Source organism: Danio rerio, chromosome 24, assembly GCF_049306965.1.
Source record: "Danio rerio strain Tuebingen ecotype United States chromosome 24, GRCz12tu, whole genome shotgun sequence".
Taxonomy (NCBI): Eukaryota; Metazoa; Chordata; class Actinopteri; order Cypriniformes; family Danionidae; genus Danio; species Danio rerio.
The window spans coordinates 21,263,944-21,288,627 of NC_133199.1; the positions used below are offsets into that span (position 1 = coordinate 21,263,944).

General features: G+C 35.2%; 1 protein-coding gene and 2 long non-coding RNA genes across 4 annotated transcripts in view; all 3 read right to left on the minus strand.

Moving 5' to 3' along the window:
- The window catches only part of cul1b (cullin 1b), a 35,758-nt gene extending 29,348 nt beyond the window's left edge, over positions 1 to 6,410 (minus strand). Inside the window, exon 1 of one of the 2 annotated variants that reach the window (XM_021470126.3) lies at positions 6,342 to 6,410. The gene's annotated coding sequence lies outside the window, so the exon portion shown is untranslated. 2 annotated transcript variants of the gene reach the window in all.
- A 3,542-nt stretch (positions 6,411 to 9,952) lies between these two features.
- LOC137489229 (uncharacterized) lies at positions 9,953 to 12,643 on the minus strand. Its single transcript, XR_011008616.2, has 2 exons — positions 12,562 to 12,643; positions 9,953 to 10,881 (listed from the first exon to the last, which is right to left on the minus strand). It is a non-coding gene; the product is annotated as an uncharacterized lncRNA (long non-coding RNA).
- A 2,594-nt stretch (positions 12,644 to 15,237) lies between these two features.
- On the minus strand, positions 15,238 to 20,255 carry si:dkey-117j14.8. Its single transcript, XR_223057.6, has 2 exons — positions 20,133 to 20,255; positions 15,238 to 16,817 (listed from the first exon to the last, which is right to left on the minus strand). It is a non-coding gene; the product is annotated as a si:dkey-117j14.8 (long non-coding RNA).
- Between the last annotated feature and the right edge of the window lie 4,429 nt (positions 20,256 to 24,684).

Below are 24,684 nucleotides of genomic sequence, written 5' to 3' on the forward strand. Positions count from 1 at the left end.
TTACAGCAGTGTTATATATGACATATTGTATCCTATGTATATTTTAAAAGATGTAAAAGTAAAATTAAAATCCCAACTCATTACACTGAGTGACATTTTTGCAATTGCATTTAATGTCTTCTACCAACTTGCTTGAAACAAAAAAAAATCTGTATTAGGACAGAACAAGTGGTTATACTGTGACAAAATAAATTTTAAACAAAGCTTAAACCAGAATAATAAACAAAGCTTAAACCAGAATTTTGAAAATACAGACCAGAACCATACTTAAATTTTCTAAAAGGGTATTTCCAAGTATTTTTAAAGGAGGCATATTTAATAGAAAGTAGTAGACTAACAGCAAAGCAAGCGTTACACTGGAGCTCATGTGAAGTGACAAGTATTGGGTCAGAGTTATATTTAGCAGTGTGTCTGACTGCTCCATGTTGATGAGCATAGGATATGAATCTTGCCGGTCATTGTTTACATGTTGTGACGTTTAAGACATTGCATGTCAGAGGCAAGAGTGATCGAGGGTTGAGGCATCAGAACATGTGACCAGCAGGATTTGGTTTAGCTTGGTTATTAATAGCATTTCAAACATCGTTCTTCCTTGGGTTTCTTGTTTACAGACAGCTGTTTCTATAGCCAGCGGAACCGACTCTGTGTGTCTGAGACAGGTTACCATCTCTGAATAATAAAAACATACGTAGCATTCAGACACTTCAACATACCATAAAGTCAAGTTCAGATGTGTCTGTTTTTCTCTGCAATTCCCATAAATCAAAAAAAGCAAAGATCTACAACTAGCCCAGCCCTGCTAAATCACTGACCTAGAGCGTGAGAGGTTTTACAGCATGGGAAATAAACAAGATGAAGTGGCGTCACACCGTCAGGACAAAACCAGCTTATAGTGACACATATAAGAGACGTAGACAGTTGAAGAGGACACTGACTTATAATCCCCTCGCTTATTTAACCTCATGTACACATAAATACATACGGCTTTACGATCCATGATGTATACAAGTTCTGCTTTCAGAGTCTGTAAGCTGGACTAGCAAAAGCGGTCATTGTTAGTCCTAATATTTAGGTACTTCTGAAACTCAAGTGCTTTGCTTGATCACTGTGGGAAAAGGTTTTGTGAACGTCAAACTGCTTGAGCCTGGTCACATTTAATCTTATTAGTTTAGCCAGAGGAAGGCTAGACTCTCTGACCCACATCCATCAGTGGGATATTTCAGTGAAGTCAGACATGATCTCTAGGTCGTTCAAATTTCAACTATTAGAGAGAATAACTGCTTTAAGTCATAAAGATTTAACAGAATCAAAAGTTTTTATTAAATAAAGAAAAAAATATGTGACTATTTATTTTACACCAGCATGACTTTCCATCTTCCATGGAAACCAAAAGATATTTAGAAGTATGTTGGTAACCAAATATGGGTAAAATAATGCAACTACAAACTGACATTTATTGTAATGGCCTGGCCTTTGATTTTACGATTAAATCTTTTTATATATATATATAGCAGAGATATCAAATAAGTGACAAAATTACATGCCATTCTAAACGATTTAACAATAAAAATTTATTTTAAGAAAGTAGCTGTAGTGAATAACTGGTTACCTTAACTAGTCAAGATAACAGTTAATAAAGGTGGTCAGTAATTCAGAGTAATGCTTTTGCAAGTTCTAATATCAATTTTAAGTGAATGCAAGAAAAAATTAATCAGTTCTACCAGTTTGAAATCTGAGGGTGCTTTCACACCAACACTTTTGTTTCGGAACGTGTCTCGATTGCCCAGTTAGCGCGGTTCGATTGGCATATGTGAACAGGGCAATCGCGCTCTGTTCCGCGACAAAGTAATCGCTCCGAGATCGCTTGAATGAGGTGGTCTCGGCTCGATTGAAACGAACACTGGAGCGGTTCGATTGCAGTGAGAAAGCGATCCGATCCGAGCGCGGTTATATCACAGTGTTTTATGGATATGTAATAGGCTGACGGCTATATGAAGAAAGAGTAGGGCGGGAAGTTTCGCGAGTCTCCGGATGCCCGCAAACGAGTGATGATCTCCCGGTAATCTCGCGTCTCCCTCCCGGTCCGCAAATAGGCATTGTCGCGCACCCTTCTCACCCCTCCCCACCGCGTCTCTCCTCAGACACGTCGCGCGCGCGCACCCTGTCAATCACCACCAAACCACCACCTCTCCTGACAGCTGAGCGGGACACTGCAAAATAAACCCTGACACTCTGACCAATGTGAGGAGAGTTTACTCGCATGTGACTTTTTTTTTAGCTCTTTTGGTCCTATTAGAAACTTTGCAGTGTGAAAGCGAACCGCTCCAAGAGCAAAGAGCAACAATGTAACATTTGTAATCTCTGTTTAGGAACAACTGAATCGATTCACAGGTGTGAAAGCACCCTAAATTAGGCATGGGATGATAATTGTTTTCAAGGTATACTGCGTTTGGAAAAGTCAAAGTTTCAAAACCGCCAATATTTTGTTATACCGTTTCTATGATATATGTAAAATTTTCTTTTTTTTTTTAACGTTTTTTAGGACAACAGTATCTCAAGCAAAAAAGATATCCAAAGATGTCGTTTTAAATTGTAAAGGAATCAGTGTTTTTGAAACTAACGAAGACAGCAGAATAACATAATATTTTAAATGTTTCTCAAAGTAAAATATGTTGTGTTCAAAGGATAAAAGGGTTGTTGTTTTTTTACCCAGACATTTAATAAGAACTCATCTTAAGAGTAGTAATTACAATACCGAGAAATCTTGATAAATCTTATCCAAGTTTATTATATAATAAAAAAAAAAGCTATCAGCAAATCTAACAGACACTGTAACGTTCATTATAAAGTTTTTATGGCACTGTTTTGGGATGAAGATGTGGATGAGAGACTCTGAGGTGATTTGGCGCACAAGAAAATGAAGTGAAGTAGTGTCTGTTTACTTTATGCCATTTTCTATGTTTACATGGAAAGACTATGTTAAAAGTATTAAAGTTTTTATAAATTACTTGTTTGATGAATCCATGTGAACAACACATGGTATGTGTACATTCAAGCATACACACTTTCGGCACGGGTTGGTAATACAATTAAGGCATTTACTATGCAGAATATATCGCTTTAGCATCAATATCATAATGTTTGCATCTGCAATAGTCACATTGCAGGATGTGCAATGTTGCATTTATATGTTTGGATTATATTTGACCTAAAGCCATTGTTCAGAAAACATGATATTTGAGGAGTCACTGCAGTTTAACCATAATAGAGTGAAAGTTTATCATTCGTCTGATTTTAAAGAGCCCATATTATGGGTTTTTGGAAATTGAAAAAAAGTGTGTGTGTGCGTTTGTGTGCATGCGTTGCCATCCTGAGGAGAACGAGGGCAACATATGTGTGTGCGTGCGTGCGTGCGTGTGTGTGGGCGCGTGCAATATGTGTGTGTGTGTATGTGTGTGTGTGGACGCGTGTGCGAGGACGAGGGCAAAATGTGTGCGTGTCTGTAAAAAGAGCAGAATGTGACAAGCTAGGAAATCTCCTCGCCAGTTCTTGGGAGTTTTTGCTCAATAAAATAGTTAGTCGTCTGTATTTACATTCATCCACTGGCAGCTAAACTCCACGCCTTACACTATCGAGCGTGTATACACTCTGACTACTTCTATATTGTTGATTAGCTGCTGGCTATTCGCTCTGTCTCTGGCTGAAAGCAGTTAGTGTCAACCATTCGCAACAGACTGTCATCGGTCCAATCAGCGCAGATTAGCTTCGCGCTAAGGAGGGGTTTGGGAACAATTGAATCACTGGACGATTCATACGGGAGTCGCTGGGATAATTAGGTAAAAATAAATGCAGATAATAAGACCATGAAAGTGTTTTTTGACCTTGCATGCATATTAGACTGTTGTTGGAGACCCTTACAACCAAAATATGACCCTATTTCATGAATAATATGGGCTCTTTAAAGCCTATCACTGTGTGAACATTCAGGCACTAGAAATTGTACCATTTGTAACTTTAATTAATGATATAGTTTTTTTTTAAATTATTTATGAAACTGTACAGTGCTCATTTACATTTAATTATTCGATTTCTGTAGCTAAATACTGTTAGAGTCCCAACAAAAATCATATAGCGCTGTTTATTTTACTTTTAATTTAGCTCTATTGTATTTATCCAAGCGTTTAATGTGTTTATTATATTTCATGAATGATTCTCTCTCCTACAAAACCATCACAATCAGTCCAAATCAATTAAATTGTATTCATATCGCAATTATATATCACAGATGAATAAAATATCGCAATATCATATTTTTTCAATATCGTGCAGCCCTAGGGTTTACATGTCTGCTTACTGCAATTTAAATAACCGCACATCACATACTTTAAAATAATTATAGTTTCTATAATTATGAGCTTAATCCTTCCACTTGATTAAAGTGTTGTGTTTGAATTAAGTTCATTTATGATATTCTGTCACCATTTACTCATTCTCAACTTTTTCCAAACAATATTGAGCTTTATATTACAAAATGTTGGATTTAAATCAAAATATGGATATGTTGGAAACCTGTAACCACAGACTTTCATAGCATGCTTTTCCTAACTTGTTACAGGTTTCCAACATACTTCAAAATATCTTCTTTTGTGTTCAACAAAACAACTCAAGTTGGTTTGAAACAAGTAAATAGTAAATGTTAGTAAATGAAAACAGAATTTGAATTCTCCGTGTAAGCTAAAGTGTCAGTATAAGACAAGAAGCTGAAAATAGAAAAGTACAACTAAAAAGAAAATAGAAGAATCAGACTAGAACTAATCATTTACATTCATTAAAAGACAAACATTTATTAGGGTATCCCTACTAAGTATTCGTTCTAATTAAGAATTTTGGTGGCAAACAGAAAGCATTGATAAGTTAAGCCACAAGGCCTATATTAATGGAGATTAATTCAGTCTTTATAAAATGGTGCTCACTGTTCATTTTTAGAAAAATCTGTATCCCTTTTATTGCATTTATATTGCCAATGAAATCAAGAACAGAATGGAATCCAAGTAGCGTCTGTAAATCATTGATGCAAAGCACTAGTGAAGCATATCAAAAACACACAAGAGATATGTCAACTATTACTTGTTAACTTCTGCTAGCATATAATCACAAATAATTAAATGGTACAAACTTTAAGTGATCAAATATATATATATATATATATATATATATATATATATATATATATATATATATATATTTTTTTTTTTTTTTTTTTTAATGAATTTCAAAATAAGATCTAGCTTTTAGACAAGCACTGGTAAAATTCAATGAAATAGTTGTTATTATAAATTGATCTTGTAATATGCCAAGTGATTCTTTTCCAAAATATGCTTGACAAAACATTTGTCCTATAAACTACTGTCACGTTTTACTGTGTTTTCTGTAAACGTATGTACTCTCACCAATACAAAAATTCATAAGAGCTCAGAATAAATTAGACAAACTCTGAAAAAGACACAAACCGCAACAAATAATTTTTCTCAACACCCTAACATAATGTGATAGTACATTATGAGTGACAGTTGCACAAAACTACATTACTATTTTAACCCCTTACATTTATATAAAACCTACTGATGTGTGTTGACACATACCCAAACATTAGCATGACTCATAAACCAACCACTTTGAAAACTCCTGACTGAGGTTATAATTTCAAAGGAAAACTTACCTCACACTGGCACATGAGGTTTAGGAAACTTAATGAAAACCAATTAAAATGTCTATGTCTCAAAAACTGCCAACCCAGTAGACAACATTTTGGGCCAAAAGTGCTGTCTAGGGTAGGCATCTGAGACAGCAGAATTCATGTGAATGTGTGTAAAGGACTCTTCGTTTTGCCTCAGCATTTGTTTACAGCTTTAGGTCTCCATAATATACTTCTTAACACATTAAACGCACTAAGTATTTAATTCATGAACATTTATATGGCGATATTGTTTTGTAAACAGCATCAATAGATTAGCAATGCTAGGTAGCAAGCTCGTTAGCTTCAGGTACCCTTCCTTGTAAACTGCCGCTAAGAGGAACTATTAATACCATAATGTCAACCAAACGTACGTCATTTAAATATAACCTGAAAATCAAGACAAACATTTGTTATTAACCCACTACTGTTATTCTCCGAGGCTTTTGAGATATAATGATGTAAAATGGCTACCTATTCTTAACTGGTGTGTAATATCACAAAAATGTCTCTCTTCCTTATCGACACATTGCCAGACACGTCCATTTAGTTTTCATTTATGTCAAACCGGGACGCCTGACACGTGTTTAAAGATTTTTAGTCTTACCTGTGTGTGTTTGTAACGTCGAGCAGTGTGAGGTCGAGGCCCTGCGCTCAGTCTGTGTGTGTTTGACTGGAGATGACTGGGAATTCCGTATTAGAGCGAGTGAAACGTCATACGCCACAGCGCAGAGACACACAGCGACGCCTACTGTCCACTCACCGTAGTACACCAGCTGCGTAGGAGCTTCACTCTTTCAGGTGCCAGGAACCACTTTGACCATTCCTGCTGCGAATGACTCAAAAAATGTGTGTAAAACCCACCAGTGGTGGAAAGAGTACTGAAAAATCATACTCATGTGAAAGTACCATTACTTGCCTAAAAATGTAGTTGAAAGTAGAGTAAAAGTATCTGTTGTAAATATTACTCAGTCAGTGAGTGGTGGAAAGAGAACTGAAAAATCATACTCAAGTAAAAGTACCATTACTTGCTTAAAATGTAGTGGAAGTAGAGTAAAAGTATCTGTTGTAAATATTACTCAAAGTATGAGTAAACCTTCCAAAAAAAAGTAGACCTTCCAAAAGTACTCGAGAGTAGTGACTAGTGAGTATTACGCTGTAAAAAGCTGATTTGTTTACATGTAATTTGTGCATGTGTGTGTAAACGTAACATTCTGTAGTGCATTTAGTTATTGCCCAGCAGGCACACGACATCATAAGACGTTAATACTAGGTTAGATTTAGGTTGTGATGTCAGGTGACCAAAATTCAATAGCCAGGGTCTAGGGATGTTATTTTGATGTCCAATAATGACGTCAAATGACGGTGATATTTGGTTGATTTTAGGTTGTGTTGGAAAGTGACCAAAATCCAACGTCCAGCCAACATCTAAAACCAATGTCATTGACGTCAAGTACTGACACTTATTCGTCAGGTATGGAAACCAAAATCCAACGTCTGATAGACGTAGTGGTAACATCCACACAACAACAAGCTGTAACATCATTAGACGTTGATATTTGGTATAGGTTGGACATTGACGTTAGGGTACAATGTCAATCTGACATGATGTTGATGTCTTGCGTCTTTGATTAAGGCCATTTTGGTCATCATACAGTAAACATCCTTAATTTTTTTTTCAAAGACATGCATCTAAACAGCCTCTGGGTCAATGCATGTAAAAATTTAGACATCTTGGACATGTTTAATGCTTCCAAACTGTTTGCTGAAATTATAAATCGCCCTTGTCTTGAGGTAGTTCATTGTGATGCGATTTAACTTCTTTGTGTGATTTGATTGGACACGAATCACAAGACAGTTTTTCTAATCTCCATAAACAACAGAAAAGTAGTGGAGTAAAAGTAAAAATACAGCACTAAAAATGTACTCAAGCTTGTAAAAATACACATTTTTAAATCTACTAAGTAAATTACAATTCCTGAGAAAAACTACTCAATTACAGTAATCTGAGTATTTGTAATTAGTTCCTTTACACCACTGCTCAAAGTATGAGTAAAAAGTCGGCCTTTCAAAAATACTTGAGTAGTGAGTGTTACACTGTGAAAAGCTGATGCATTTACATGTAATTTGTGAATGTGTGCAAACGTAACATTCTGTAGTGGATTCAGGTATTGCCCAGCAGGCACACATCATAATACATTAATATTAGGTTAGATTTAGGTCGTGATAAAGGGTGACCAATATTCATTGTCTAACCAGCATCTAAGGACAATTGGTTGATTTCAGGTTTTGTTGGAAAGTGACTAAAATCCGACATCAAGCCAACATCCTAAACCAACATCAGATTAAAGTCAAATACTGACATTTATTCCTCAGGAATGGCAACTGAAATGTAACATCTGATGGAGGTCTTCCACACAACAACAAGCTGTAACATCATTCATTCATTTTCTTTTTGGCTTAGTGCCTTTATTAATCTGGGGTTGCCAGCACAATTTATCCAGCACATGTCTTACGCAGCGCATGCTCTTTCAGCTGCAACTCATTTCTGGGAAAACATCCATACACACTCATACACAACGAACAATTTAGCCTACCCAATTCACCTGTACCACATCTTTGGACTGTGGGGGAAACCGAAGCACCCGGAGGAAACCCACGCGAACGCACGGAGAACGTGCAAACTCCACACACAAAAACCCAAATAACCCAGCCGAGGCTCGAATCAGCGACCTTCTTGCTGTAAGGCGACAGCACAGCGGTAACATCATTAGACGTTGATATTTAGTTGATTTTAAGTCGGATGCTGGACATTGACGTTGGCCTGATTTTCATATTCAAACAAAATGCAAAAACCTCATGACATTGGGGTACAACATCAATCTGATGTCAAGTGCCTGCTGGGTGTTTTATATATGAACACATAGTTGAAGTCAGAATTATTAGCCCCCCTAAATTATTAGACCACTTGTTTATTTTTTTTCTCCAATTTCTGTTTAACAGAGAGAAGATTTTTTTTTTTTCAGCACATTTCTAAACATAATAGTTTTAATAACTTATTTCTAATAACTGATTTATTTTATCTTTGCCATGATGACAGTAAATAATATTTGACTGGATATTTTTCAAGATACTTCTGTACAGCTTGTGACATTTAAAGGCTTAACTAGCTTAATTAAGTTAACTAGGCAGGTTAGGGGAATTAGGCAAGTTATTGTATGTCAGTGGTTTGTTCTGTCGATTATCGAGAAAAAAATATAGCGTAAAGGGGCTAATAATTTTGTCCCTAAAATGGTTCATAAAAAATTAAAAACTGCTTTTATTCTAGCCGAATTATAACAAATAAGACTTTCACGAGAAGAAAAAATATTATTAGACATGTGAAAATGTCCTTGCTCTACTAAACATCATTTGTAAAATATAAAAAATCGATTTGGGCTAATAATTCTGACTTCAACTGTGTATGTGTGTGTGTGTGTGTGTGTGTGTGTATATATATATATATATATATATATATATATATATATATATATATATATATATATATATATATATATAACAAATACATGGGGAGCAAAGAGAAGGGGGAAGGATAGGCAAAGGACCTCAAGCTGGGAATCAAACTTGGGTTACAATGAGCAAATCAGTGCTATATGTTGGCGCACTTTATCACCAGGCTATTGGTTTAAGGCCATTTTGGTCATTATACAGTAAACATGCATCATCTTTTCATCAGTCCCTGGGTCACTGCGTGTAAATATTTTTGACATCTTCTTGGACACTTTTAATGCTTCTAAGCAGTTTGCTGCGATTATAAATCACCCATGTCTTGAGGTAGTTCATTTTGATGTGATTTACCTTCTGTGTGCGATTTGATTGAACAGGAATCACAGGACTTACAGGACTATTTTTCTTTTGCCTAATTTGTATTCATTGGTTGTAAAACATTTTAATGAAGCTGTTTTATTCAGTTGAATCTTATTTATCCTGCATTTAATTTTATTAATCTCTCAGAACTATTAAAACTTGTTTAATGAGTCTTTACATGTTTATTTGCATTTTACAATTATTCATTAAAATATTCAATTTCATATTTATTATTTTACTATGTTAATTGTGTTGATTGATTTAAAACTTATTTTTATTTTAGGAATAAAATAAATTATTTTGACAATGTTTTTCCCCCATTTCCCATAAATTCAGCCAAAAGAATAAAAAAATATATAAAAGAGTTTCATTAAAATTGTGCAGCATAAAACACAAAATAGCTACTAACCATCTCTGAATAGTTTTATCATCATTCAAGCATTGTACATGCAGCAATATAAAGAAATTTTTATATTTTTTAATGTGCAAAAACAAAATGGATGAATGAGATGACAATAAATCTCATTGACAGATGATTCAATATTTCAGATAGCAACTAATCAAAATTAACTTAAATTCTGTACACTTTAATTTCCTTTCCATATGAATAATAATATAAATGAACAGTCCTCTTATATTACAGTTGAGTCTCATACGATGAGACTACTTCAAAATGATATATAATACTGTACAGTATAGAACAATCTGACTTCCTTTTACACAGAAAAATCCCCCTTTAGCTCTTCTTTCTGTAAAACATTCTCCTCAAAATCAGGAGACTCGATTTCTTCTTTTATGCATGGTTTTTGAGCTGCATACTCTTTGACATAGCCTAGTTTTCTCAGCGTTCTTCTGATTGTAGAGTCATGAACTTTAATTTTAGTCAGGGCAAGGAAAGCCTGCAGTTCTTTAGAAGTGATGTCGGGTTTCTTTTCGATTTCATTCATGATTTTGAGTTCTACACCCGGAGAGATTTTAACCGGTCGACCACTTCTGGGGAGGTTCATTAAGGTTCCAGTTGTTTTCCATTTGCGGATGATGGATCTGATGGTGGATCGGTGCATTCCTGTAATCTTTGAAATGGATTTGTATCCCTTACCAGACTTATGGTAAAAAACAATCTTTTCCTTAACAGCTTCTGGAATTTCACTTGATCGTCCCATTGTGGATTTGCTGGCAACCTTACACCTATTTAAAGGCTATGGAACACAAGAAAGGCTGCTGTATTCAGATGAAGATTCAGGTCGATCTTAATGTGTCCAACCACGTCAACAATGTTTCTGCGAAAAGAAAAAAAACAAAAATAACGTCTGAATCCATTTTTCTTGTGATATTTAATAATAGGCTTTGACATGTTCATATGATATAGTTTAATATTAACAGAATATGAAGTAAATATATTGGGTAAAATGGCATTGATGAACAAAAATGTCTGTAAATTTAGTGCACTAAATATAAATATGCAAATAAAACTAAAATTTTAAATATTAATAAAACAAATATGGGCGGAAATCTCATTAAGAATTATTTTTCTCCATAACAGAGTGGCCAAAAAATTTAAGAAGTAAATTAAATAAATCACTAATAAATAATTACATAAAAATGTCTATTATTATAATAATGGTTTGAGAGTTGCATTTTAGTCCAAATGAATTTATGACAACTACAACGACTATTAATTAATAGGGGACTAATTAATTAATTAATTAGGGGACTATTAATTAATTTACTGTGCGAATATGCAATCATAATCCATGAAAGGCAACTTTAATCTGATTATGAGCACTTTAAATTGTTACATAATCTAATTACATCTAAAATATTTAAAATTTTATTTGTATTTACTGACATTTGATAAATAAAATAATGAAAGTGATTAATGAAAATAATTTTCATTAAATCATTTAAAGAATCAATCATATTTAAAGTAGTGACTCATTTGCCAATTCATTACATTGTTAAATAAAAACAACAAGTACAACACTTAAAAGCAACTTACGTTATTTCAGCATATGATTTTACATTTATATTGTTGCTTGATTTTATTTAAGCAAGGATTACAAATATCTTTAAAATTTAAATATAAATTTTTTTTTTTTAATTAGTGTACAAAATAAAAAAGAATCACTGAAACAAAAGAGTTGACAGGGAATCAAATAAAATCAACTTCTCTCAACACAAACCCATATAATTACCTATTAATTTGACTTAACCCTTTAACCGCCCCAGCAAGAAAGAAAAAAATGGATTGCATTTCTTAACCCCTAATGTTGCAAGTTAACACACTTTTTTTTTTTTCAACACACCCCATAATTTCTAAAATATCAACCTCTACCAAATGTTTGATAAGTCGGTTTATGGTAAAAAGTATCGTAATTAATACATATACTTTGAAAGATCTGGATATATGAATCATAAGACCAATTTATGTAAAACAATCAAAATAAAACATTTTTGAATACTAAATCATCTTTATTTTTTGAAGTATGCCATAAAATATTTCAGATTCTCATTTAACATGATTGTGTTTGTTTGATTTTTTGTAAACCAACAATGCCTAGTGTGTAAACTATTATTTAAAACAGTCAACATCAACCATTTGGTACAGCAGGCAGTTTTATGATTTGTTACACTCTCAAAATATCAGCAAAGCTAACATCTAGCAATGCAAGCTAGCATCTATTTAACATATTCATTTCAACAGACGCGGAGGAATACATTAAACAATTAAAACAATGCCAAATAAAGCAATGGCATTGTAAGATGAATACAAATTAACCTAAATCACCCATTATTCACCTGCTGAAAATTAATTACTTAGCATGTGTATAATTAATGGCTGACAAATGTAAAAACCCAACACGCGACTTAACGAAATAAACTGATAAACATATTTCCCTCAGTTATATGGAAAAACGAAATAGCCGATAGGTACATAAAGATGGGCTGTTGAATCTGACCTGTGCTCGTCTCAGAGGTCCAGCTATAATAGGTTTAGGTCTGTGGTGTTACTTCAGCCTGACTGGAGATCCTTCTTCTTTTGGGGTTAATAACGGTTTGCAAACCTACATAAATGGTGCATTCCCGCCACCTAGTGTGGAGCACATGGTTGAAACAGCATGAAATCAAGGATTTCAAAAGACGAAGGAGACTACCAGGAGGGAGGAGAAAAAAAAAAACTATTATTAATACAAACGACTTATTTCATGTTTCAATTTAACGATTTTAAAATTCTTTTGATCAATTTTTACCAATTTAAACAACAAATTAATTGATATACTAGTTTCGGCCAATTCTTAACAGGACCTGCAGTGACAAGTGGTTTACACCAAATATATAACTTGATTAATTGAAATCTCTGTCATGCTCTATTGTTTCTGCTTGTCTACATTTTCACAATAAACGCAAGCTCACGTTTTATGCTTTCCTATTCTATTTAGACACTGATTTAACAATGTTCAATACACATTCTTTCTGCATCTAGGAACATACAATCTCTATGGTGAAAACAAATGTCTGATTTGACCCTCTTTTTGATATTCTTACATTGAAACGTATACTGGTGCTGCTTAATTGGATTCAGGATCTTTTGTACCATCTGTGAATATTTGTATTGAGCTCTATTATTCTTTATATGCTGTACTGCTGTATTTGTTAACATATTTGTTTCTTTATTATGCTTTTTTATATATGTGCATATGCACTACATGCATATAAATAAGTCCTCTAAATCTTGGAGGCAATCAACCCACATCCCTTTGTATTTCTGTTGTTGGCAATGATCTTACTGCTCAGCAACAGATTCTAATTGTCTTTGATTGATTGCCTAGATTTTGAAAAGTTGTGTTTTAGCTGCTGAGCTGTAACATTTTTTTATAAGAAAGTAATGAAGTACTCCCCATTTAGCTCCTAATAAACACCTCATTACATTTACATGCAATTATCTGCTATTTTCTGAATATGTACTTTAAAAGTTCATCCAGATTCCAAGAAATCTAACCACACATGCTCGAAAATCTGTCCATACGTTTTCATATTCAGAATTGGAATAACTTTCCTTTTTAAAAAAACATACCCAGACAGCGAATTCTTTGGAGGTTGGACAATGAAACTGAAACGCTGGTTTTAGACCACAATAATTCATTATTTTTGGGCCAATACAGCATCCATTCATATTGACAGATACATGTCCTGCACAGTGGCCAGAGAGATTTTGAGCCACTATTCTTGCAGAATATTGGCCAGGTCACTACGTGATGCTGGTGGAGAAAACATTTCCTGACTCACTCCTCTAAAACACCCCAAAGTGGTTTAATTATATTTAAATCTGGTGACTGTACAGGCCATGGGAGATGATCAACTTGTCTTGCTGTTATCATACTGATACATGGCACAGCCTTCAGCATACAACCAAAGTTCAAGTCCAAGTTGGCAGTGACACGCCCATCTAGCACAAGTATTGGACCTAGCCAAATCCCTCACTGATCCACCCCATAGATCCACCCCCATTCTTCACTCTGGGCATGCAAAAGTCTGGGTGATACACTTCTTAGGGGCTTCTCCACACCGTAACTCTCCCAGACGTGGGATAGACAGTGAATGTGGACTCATAAGAAAACAATACATGTTTCACATTGTCCACAGCCTAATATTTTCGCTGCTGACACCATTGAAACTGACGTTTGGCATTGACACGAGTGACAGGGCTATAGGAGCCCAGTCTTGTATACTGACCGTGTGGAGCTCCTGACTAATTGTTTTGGTGGAAACAGAAGAGTTGAGGTGCACATTTATTTCTGCAGTGAGTTTAGCAGTTATGGTTTTATGTTTTTTGGGTACAATCCAGATTAGCACACAGGCATCCTTTTCAGACAGCTCCCTCTTGTGTCGACAGTTACTCCTGTTGGATGTGGTGATTCTTGGTGATATGCTGACATTAGCCTGCATATCGTGGCTCTTGATACATCACAAAGACTTGCTGTCTTGGCCACAGATGCCAGCGAGATGGCCACCAACAATTTGTCCTCTTTTGAACTCTGATATTTCACCCATAATGTTGTGTGCATTGCAATATTTAAGCAAATCTGTGCTATTACTAAGCTAATAGTAATAGTAACTATTTAACTGTGCTAGTTAAACCTTCACACTCTGCTCTTACTGTTGGAATGTGCAATCACTGAAGATCAGCCAAGAGGCTGGTCAAATTAAGCTATGAAACCTCTAAATAGACCAACACTAAATTGGTCCAACCTCTGTATCTGGCATATGTTCTGGTCCACTATACGCCAGGGTCCTCTGCCCAAAACCAGCACACACGCACTGGAAAACAACATTTATATTAGGCCCAGATCTGGCCCACTCCAAGTTAAAACAGTGTATGGTTTCATGTGACTCAAGTATGGCGCTGACACTATCAGACAGATCTGGCTGAGATCCGTCTTTGTCCTCAGGCAAGGTCTGGAGCAGGCACTATTAAGACAGACAGTTGCTCGCCTTGCCAATTTACATGTGCGACTAGAGTTCATTTAAACAATCAATGTGTCGCATGATGACAAACAATAAAATCACATTCATAGTTACTGACAATCCAGTAAGACAAGAAAAGAAAAATATTATACAGTACAAATCCACATGTAGGTGTACCTGCAGCTGTTTTTAATATGTTGGCCATGAGAATACTAGTTGTGAAGTTTTGCCAAAACAAACTAACACAAATGCCTAGATTTACACTTATTAAAGCTCATGATCACAGGCTTATTATGATCATCAGATGTGTGTACACCATTTCAGAAGTTCTACTGCAGACTTGTACATTACTGATATACAGTATATACAGAAATAACTATTCATGCTAAACACAGCAAATTATAAAAAAAAGTGCCAGAAAAGATACAAGTAAAAAAAGAAAACAAGCATGAAATAAAAAGAACGTAAAAAAAAAACAATTCAGTTAATTTGCTCACCCTCAAGCTATCCAATAGGTGACTTTTTTCAGTAGAACAATTTATTGAAGTCTTCTGAAGTGAAATTAAAGAAACTGAACATCATTACCCTGAATCCACAGCTTCAGCAAACAGTTACAAGGACGTTCACGACATTCTGGATACTGATATGAGAGTGGCCGACACAGTCATGTGAAAAAGTTACATGCTTTTTTTAGTATCAGGACATAATAATATAACTATATGGTCCTTGGTAGGTTTTAAAATCTGTTAAATAAACCTCAAATGAAGACCACATGCCATCTCATACTGTGTCATTATTAATTTAACAAAAATAAAGTGTAGACTGAAAAGCAATGGGTAAAAATGTACTTAAAGTAATGATTGTCTGTATGTATGACCATTCTGGACCATTTTTGGAGTTTTTGCAGTTCTCGCCAATGGCATTTCAGTCAGGACTTTGAGGTGAGCACATTCAGCACATGACTGTTAGCCATCTTGTATTAGTTAGTTATATCATCAAGCAATAAATATTTGGAATTCAACATAGTGGCCATTGTTACCATATTGTTGTCAGTCTACTGAAACTGTCCTCAAGTTGTTGTAAGAAAATCACTGATAAATTAACCTTAAATTGAGTTAAATGCATGATTAAAATGCGGACAACATGAAGAGTTAAGAATTCATTGTGTTTGTAGTGTGAATTGTTGTAAACCTATTTGTTTTAAACAGAAACCTCCACTTCTGCTACTTCTGTCTTTACACAACTTCGTTCAAAAACTTGAGCGTGTTTCTCAAATCGAAGATGAGCATTTGATTTCTTGTTCCTTCGCTTTGCTACCATCTCTCGAAGTTTGATTTGGTCCAATCTCCTCCTGATCGTAGATTTGTGAACATTGACTTTTGCTATAGCAAGACAAGTCTGCAGCTCTTCCAACGTTATCTCAGGTTTTTTTGCGACTTCCTTTATGATTTTACGTTGCATCTTCGGAGAGATTTTAGTCGGTCGACCACTCCTGGGACGATTCATCACGGTTCCAAGCATTTTCCATTTGCGGATTATGGATCTGATTGTAGATTGGTGCAGTCCAGTGATCTTTGATATAGATTTGTATCCCTTACCTGCCTTATGGTACATAACAATCTGTTCTTTGAACTCCTCTGGAAGTTCAGCAGATCGTGGCATTATGCATTAGTTGAACAAATTTCTTGTGTTTAATTTGAAACAAATCAGGCTGATTCCAGGGTTACTGCAGCCTCACACCACAGGATATCTGAAAGAGAGCAAATAACAGAAACCGTATAGTAACAAATTACTATAACAGTTTTTATTTTTGCAATTTTACTGCAGGGGAAATAAACAAGTGTCAGAATCAGCCCAGCTTATAGTGACACATTTAATAGTTGAAGAGGACACTGACTGGCTCACAACATCACATTACATGCTTTGTATTAACTTTCCATCTAGTATCTTATAGTAGTAATAATGATTATTACGCTGAAAACAGATTGTGCCTTCTAAACTGTTTGTCACCTTTAACCGTATTAGTTCAAGGCTGGACTCTCTGACCTGAAAACACGCATTCATTAGGGTCAGAGGCTATTTATGGCAAATTATTATCAACCAATTGTAATACAGTTCTGTCTGGTCACTGTATTACTTGTTGTGGTGAAATAATGGGTTTAATTTTCACTAAACCAAAAAATGAAAAAAGACTAAACAAATTGTTCAAACTTAAGATTACACATGTAAAAATGTTTACAAAGTGTAAAAAGACAATAAAGTGAGTCATTTTCTTTACTTTTGCATTAAATCTCTGTTGACTGAATCAATGAGTTACACTAAAACAAAATTTGAATAGGTTACCCTGACGTACAGCAGATGGTTTATTTTAGCGCTGCACAATATATAATTTCAGCATCGATATCGTAATATGAGGGTCAGTGACATCGTAGGATATGCAATGTTGAGTTTGGATTATAGTTGATCAGCTTAACAGTTCAGAATACATGAGATTAGAGGAGTCATTGCAAAGTATAACCATAACAGAGTGAAACTTGATCATTTACATGTGTTTTAAAGGCAATTCAAGAGAGTTCAAAGCATATAGGTACAAAAAAGAACAGTTGTAACTTTAATGAAGAATAATTTTACTGATATATTAAAACAATGAACACTATAAAGTGATACTTTACATTTTATTGTTCACTTTCTGTACCAGAATACTGTTAAACTCTACATTATCTGACAAAAGTCTTGTCGCCTATCCTAGTTTTAGGAGCAATGGATAATAACTTGACTTCTAGTTGATCATTCAGTGTCAGAAGTGGCTAATATGAAAGGTATGAAGGACTTATTTTACCAAAATAAAATATGATCATGCCTTGATTTTTAATTATTCAATTAGGACAGTAAGGTCTGACTTTGCTAAGACAAACATCTTGTCACTTGTTAAATAAATAATGTACAGTATAGAATATAAAGTCATGGTGCAGTGGAGAAAGAACAGATATTGTGTATGACTCCCATGACCTTGTAGGACTGCATCCATTCACCTCTGCAATGACTCAAATAGCTTATTAATAAGGTCATTCAGAATGCAGGACTCCCAGAGTTCAATATTCTTCAATTCATCAATTTTTTTTTTCATCATTTATTTACATCTATATTTGAAACTTATTATAAATACCTCAATGTACAGTTTTTGTGTTGTAGGTCTCAGATGAGCGGACTGCTGGAAGAGGATGGGGTGGGGTTTTTATTGTTTTTATTTTATTATTATTTTTTAAATGTGTGTGTTTTCATTTTAAATAAAAATAAAGTTATATTTACCCCACACTGGCTATTCTACTTGTTGCTCTATACATAGGCCTTAGGCCTGTCTATCCATCTTCATTGTGATTGAGCACTGGTAATCCAGATTTAGTGATCCTGAAAATTTCCTATGCGGATCAGATTGATCCATTTTAATGTTGCTTTGAAAAACTGGCTCAAAAAGTAAGCTGGATTAAGTGATCACGGATCGCAAAAACAGGATGACTAAATCCGGATCAATTTTATCTGAATTAAACCTTTTGAAAAACCGGGCCCAGGTGATTCATCTGAAAAAACTACCTTATGTCACTTTTCCAAATGATCAAGTAGAAGTCAAGTTATTATTTGTTGCTGTTACAACTGAGATCGACGACAAGACTTTTGTCAGGTAGTGTAGACTGAAAACCACAAAGTACTGTTTATGTTTACGGTTTTGCTTCTCTATTGTAATAATTTTTGCTTACAATTCATTCATTCATTCATTCATTCATTCATTCATTCATTCTCTTTTCGGCCTAATCTCTTAATCTGGCGTCGCCACAGCGGAATTAACCACCAACTTATCCAGCAAATGTTTTACGCAGCAGATGCCCTTCCAGCTGCAACTCATCTCTGGGGAACTCATCCATACACACTCATACATTACAGACAATTTAGCCTATCCAATTCACCTGTACCGCATGTCTTTGGACTGTGGGGGAAACCAGGGCACCCGGAGGAAACCCATGCAAACACAGGGAAAACATGCAAACTCCACACAGAAATGCCAACTGACCCAACCAAGGCTCGAACCAGTGACCTTCTTGCTTTGAGAAAACAGCAGTACTTACTGCGCCACCTGCTATCAATTCATTTATTATTATTATACATACTCTTACAAAATCTCCCCAATCATTCATTCAATCATTTTATTTTCGGCTTATTCCCTTTATTAATCTGGGGTTGCCACAACAGAATGAACTGACAACTTATCCAATATATGTTTTACACAGCGGATGCCCTTCCAGCTGCAACCCATCACTGGGAAACATCTATACACTCCTATTCACACATAGTGAGTGATACAATCTCAGCTTGCATCATAAAGGCTGCATCCAGATACTATTGGATAATTTAGCTCACCTGTACCGCATGTCTTTGGACTTGTGGGGGAAACCGGAGCACCTGGAGGAAACTCACGCCAACATGGAGAGAGCATGCAAACTCTACACAGAAATGCCAACTAACCCAGCCGAGACTCGAACCAGCGACCTTCTTGATGTGCATTTTTTGTTTTAAAATGGTCTTATTTATTTATCCATCCACGCTGACTAAAAACAAATACAAATATTTTAATGCACAAAACCATTTCAAAGAGGGAAATATGATAAGATTGTACATAAAGAAATCTGACTATTCACGCCTGACACATCAACAAATAATAATAAAAAACACCGAAAGGGAAATAATGTTTTAAAATATTCACACTGAGGCTAATGTAAAACAGACCTTTCATGATTCCAAAGTAATCAAGACAAAGAAAATGGTCAAATAAATCCCACTTCTTCATTTGAATCACTGTGAACTGGGTCAATACATTATAATTATAATAATTCATTAAAACTTGCACTTGAAGAGAAGATTTGGGGCATATTGATGCAAAGTAAACAGTGAAAAGCAACAAATTACATTATTTTTACAGAAATTCCTTCAGCCTGACGTAGTGTGCCACTGGACAAACACCAATATGTTTATGTAGTACAGTAAGAGTGACTGACACATATTGGAGTCTTACCAGTTTGTAAGGTTGCGCTGCGCGACGCTGATGTCTGTTTTCTCTTGTCTCCGCCGCCGCTGCAGACAGAAGAGAGTTCCGTAGAGCGAGTGTAGCGTCATACGCCACAACTGAAAGAACTACAGCGACCTCTAGTGTCCACATGGAGATATAGTGACCTCCAGAGGTTACTAACACCGCTGCTTTTCAAACTGTTTTCAGAGTCCTCTGTTGACTAGAATAGGTTTGAGAGGGTGCGTTAAAACAATATAAAAATATATTTATGAATAAAACATATATGTTTTCAGTATGATCTTACTGTCAGTTGACATGATATGTGCACTACCTACCTGACAAAAACTTGTCATCGATCCCAGTTGTAAAAGCAAAACATTATAACGACTTCTAGTTGATCATCTGGAAAAGAGGCAGGTGGATTTTTCTGATAAATAATCTGTTGAACTGCATCCAAATCATCACAAACACTGCAGAAAAACTATTGGAACCCGCATGGACCCAAGATTCTCACAAAAAAAATCAGCAATTGTATCAGGATGCAGCCTTTATGACGCAAGCTGAGATTGCATCACTCAGCGATGCAATGTCAGACACAATTCACTCACATGGAGCGAGTGACATCATCCATGGATGCAGCTCAGATTGCACTGCACCAGGTCTGCATCCAGACCCCTCTCAAAATTAGACAAGTTTGGAGAAGGAAAAATCATGGTTTGGGGGGTTACATTCAGGAAGGTGGCACGCAAGAGATCTGCAGAGTGGATGGCAACATCAACAGCCCGAGGAAGACATTTGTGCTGCCCATTACATTACAAACCTCAAGAGGGCAAATTCTTCAGCAGGATAGTGTCTACTCATACATCAGTCTCCACATCAAAGTTCCTGAAAGCAAAAAAGGTCAAGATGCTCCAGGATTGGCCAGCCCAGTCACCAGAAATGAACATTATTGAGCATTTCTAGGGTAAGATGGAGGAGACTTTTTCCACTGCACCATGACTTTATATTCTATACTGTACATTATTTATGTGACAAGTGACAAGACTTTTGTCAAAGCAAAGTCAGACCTTTCTGTCCTAATTAAATCATTAAAAACATGATCCTATTGGTAAAGTAAGCGTAATCTAGTGGCCTTTGTTTTTCATATAAGCGATTTGTGATGCAAAATGATCTTGGTTAGGCGACAAGATTTTTGTCAGATAGTGTTTATATATATATATATATATATATATATATATATATATATATATATATATATATATATATATATATATATATATATATATATATATATATATGAATAATTTTCATTTACTGTTTTTAAAGTGAAGCAACAGAACATAAACCTTTAGATGCTACTTAGAGGTTTTTGCATATCAACTCCTCACATAGCTACAATATAAGACTAAATATATTTTGAATGAATTTTGTATTAGTTTTAGTTTCCTGGTAGATTTGGACATAATTCTTCAAGTCTGATTTTTACACATTCTATTATTATTTTTGAAAAAGGTTTAACGATTAAGGGTATTTTATTTGAAGTGTCAAATTGAATTTATTTTCAGTTAACTATAATAAAACTAACAGATTTATTGTAGTAAATAAGACCAAAACCAAAAGAAATGGCTAAATGAGTGGCTAAATGAAATAAACTAATAAAACAGGCAAAATATTACTTAAAAATTATTATTATTATTATTATTATTAAAAATATTACCTGTACCTATTTTTCTCCTGAGATCCTGGCAATTTATAAGTAACAAAGATAGCAAAATTATCAAAATCCAGCCCACACCAAACACTTACATCTGGCCCACATTCCACATAGAATGATGGCACTTGGGCAGCACACTCCTGTTTGCCAGATTTGGGCCACAACTAAGCCATAGCAATAATACATATCAGCCATAATTCAACCAAAATGCACAAAAACTGACCCTATTCTCAGTTTGCTTTTATTTTGGTCTAGATTCAGCCCACACTACACTTACATTTGACCCACACAGCCAGAGTTTACTGTGCCAAATATTTGCCACAAGTGGCCCACAAGATACTGGGTCACATTTGCCATATTTTCTCTGGGAAACTTTAGGCTCACAGCCACATTAGCCAGAGCTTACTGTGGCGAATATTTGCCAAATGTGGCCCATATATGTCTTAAGATAACTAGGCCACATTTGCCATATCACATCCGGGCTACTTTAGGCTCACAGCCACATTAGAAAGAGCTTACTGTGCCAAATATTTGGAGAGGGTGCTCGCTGCAGAGCCATTTGAGCAGAGCTGAGCTCCAGCGAGGGGGAGCATGAGCTCTCGTTCTGCCTCCTGTAAGCTGTTTTAATGCGTACACCAACCCCACCCCTAACCCTACCCCCAGTGACATCACTCGTAGAAGAAGTGCAAAAAAAGGTGGAGCTCAAGCTCAAGCTCCCCCTCGCTGGAGCTCAGCTCGCCCAAATGGCTCTGCAGCGAGCACCACTTGAATATTTGCCAAAAGTGGCCCACATGTTTTATACTAACTGGGCCACATTTGCATCTACATGTACACATGTGAGCCTTTGGGTTTAGACCGAGATTACCTTTAATTGACTATGCCACATTTTCATCATTTGGGCCAAATTGACCATTTTCTACATGGGCCACTTTAGTCTCACATTCAGAATACATTTTGCCATGAGTGTCAAATCTTTGCTTTAAATGGTCCATACATGAATTGGAATCTTTGGCCCCCTTTTGCGATTGCACAGGCGGGCCACTTCAGGCTCATGCTCATTTTGTCTGGGCCAAAAGAAGACCACCAATGCCACATAACTGTCCATATTTGTATGCTATCAGGGAATATTACTACTTATGAATGAATAGGTTTGTTTAACAATTTAATTATTTTAAAAAGAACTGGAAGTTCAACGGTGATTGTTGCTTTGATATTCTCTAATGTTGCCTGATTTGAAATCACGACAATTGTATTGTATTCGTATTTATTTGAGTGACATTGCTATACTTGATCTGCCAATGTTTCTTCTCATTATGTCAATTTTTTGATCAAACATGAAATCTAAACTGATTTCATAAACGAGTTTGCTCATGAAACATTTATTGAAGATTATTAAACATTTAATAGATGTCTTTTAGTGTCAATTTAGAGTCTGGAAAGACAGAAAGAAATGAATACACAAATTGGTTTTCGTTAACTATAACTGGGTTTATTATAGTAAACAAAAGTAAATAAATAAATGATAAAACTACAAAAAAATGTAATGTAATTTAAATATTTGTATTGTACTTTTTTTTTTTTTACTTCCGGAACCCTAAAATACTACAAAATCAAAAAATCAATAAATAAATACAAGTTGAAAATAGTTATACATTTATATGTCTTTTTGTGTCTTTAAAAGCAGGAAAGAAAGAAAGAAAGAAAGAAAGAAAGAAAGAAAGAAAGAAAGAAAGAAAACCTAAATCGCAACCCAACGTTAATGTAGTTGCCACTGAAGAAACGACAGGACAAACATCAGTTAGATACATCTTTTTATTCCCCTCCCATAAGAATAGCCACATTGATGAGAAATTCTCTTATTTTGCAGTCAGGCCTCACACATTGATGAGATGAATGAAAAGAGGTCAGTACAAATATCTTACGTCAAACGGCCAGTCGAGAACTGAGTTGCTCTAAATATAAAAAGTATTGTACTATTCATTCCTGACTTGTCGACATCATAACAAAAGGTAAAAAATATGCCCCCAGGAGTAAATACAATTGTGATATTGCACAATAGTTTAAAGTACAGTATGTACAGTTTCACATACAGTGGTCATGCTGCTGTTAAAACAAGTCGAATACACAAGCAGAATGCGATCAGAATATGAGATACCGATGATGAGTAAATATTGTTCACACTTTCACTTGCATATTTACTCATAAACAATAAAAGATTTGAACTTTTGTGGGCCAAAATCTATATTTACATTGATAAAAAGGCCTTTACATTATGAGAGGCAGCAGAAGTGAGATGTCAAACTAAGTAGTAGTAATAATAAAACATTTCAAAGAAGAGATCTGTCATAAAAAAATCACCCTCACAGAACGTAAAGTCAAAATAATACTGAAAAGGGAAAATGAAAAGGGGTCAAATGATGAAAATGATCTTTCTGTCTCCACTACGAGGAACATTCACATACATCTTTTAGTTTTTTGAACTCACAAATCTTCAGAACACTTTGAACATTCAGACTTCTGCTAAGACACGTATAGATGAGACACGATGAAAGGCTAGGTCATCTACAAAATATCCTCATAAAAATATATTCATATATCTCATTTATTGTGAACGTTAACTGACTAACCTTGCAATTATACAAAACAATGTTCAGATTTCTTTATGGAAATGAGGGATGATGAATTTGATATTAGAATATAAATGTGTGAAACACCAAGACATTCTTGTGAATTAGTCCCCCATTATGCCTTTCAAAAGGTCAATTTGAATGTCAGTTTTATCTGAGATGTGGTTATGAATACTGAAACCCTTCCAAATATGTCAGTAAACAAAAAGCCTTCAAG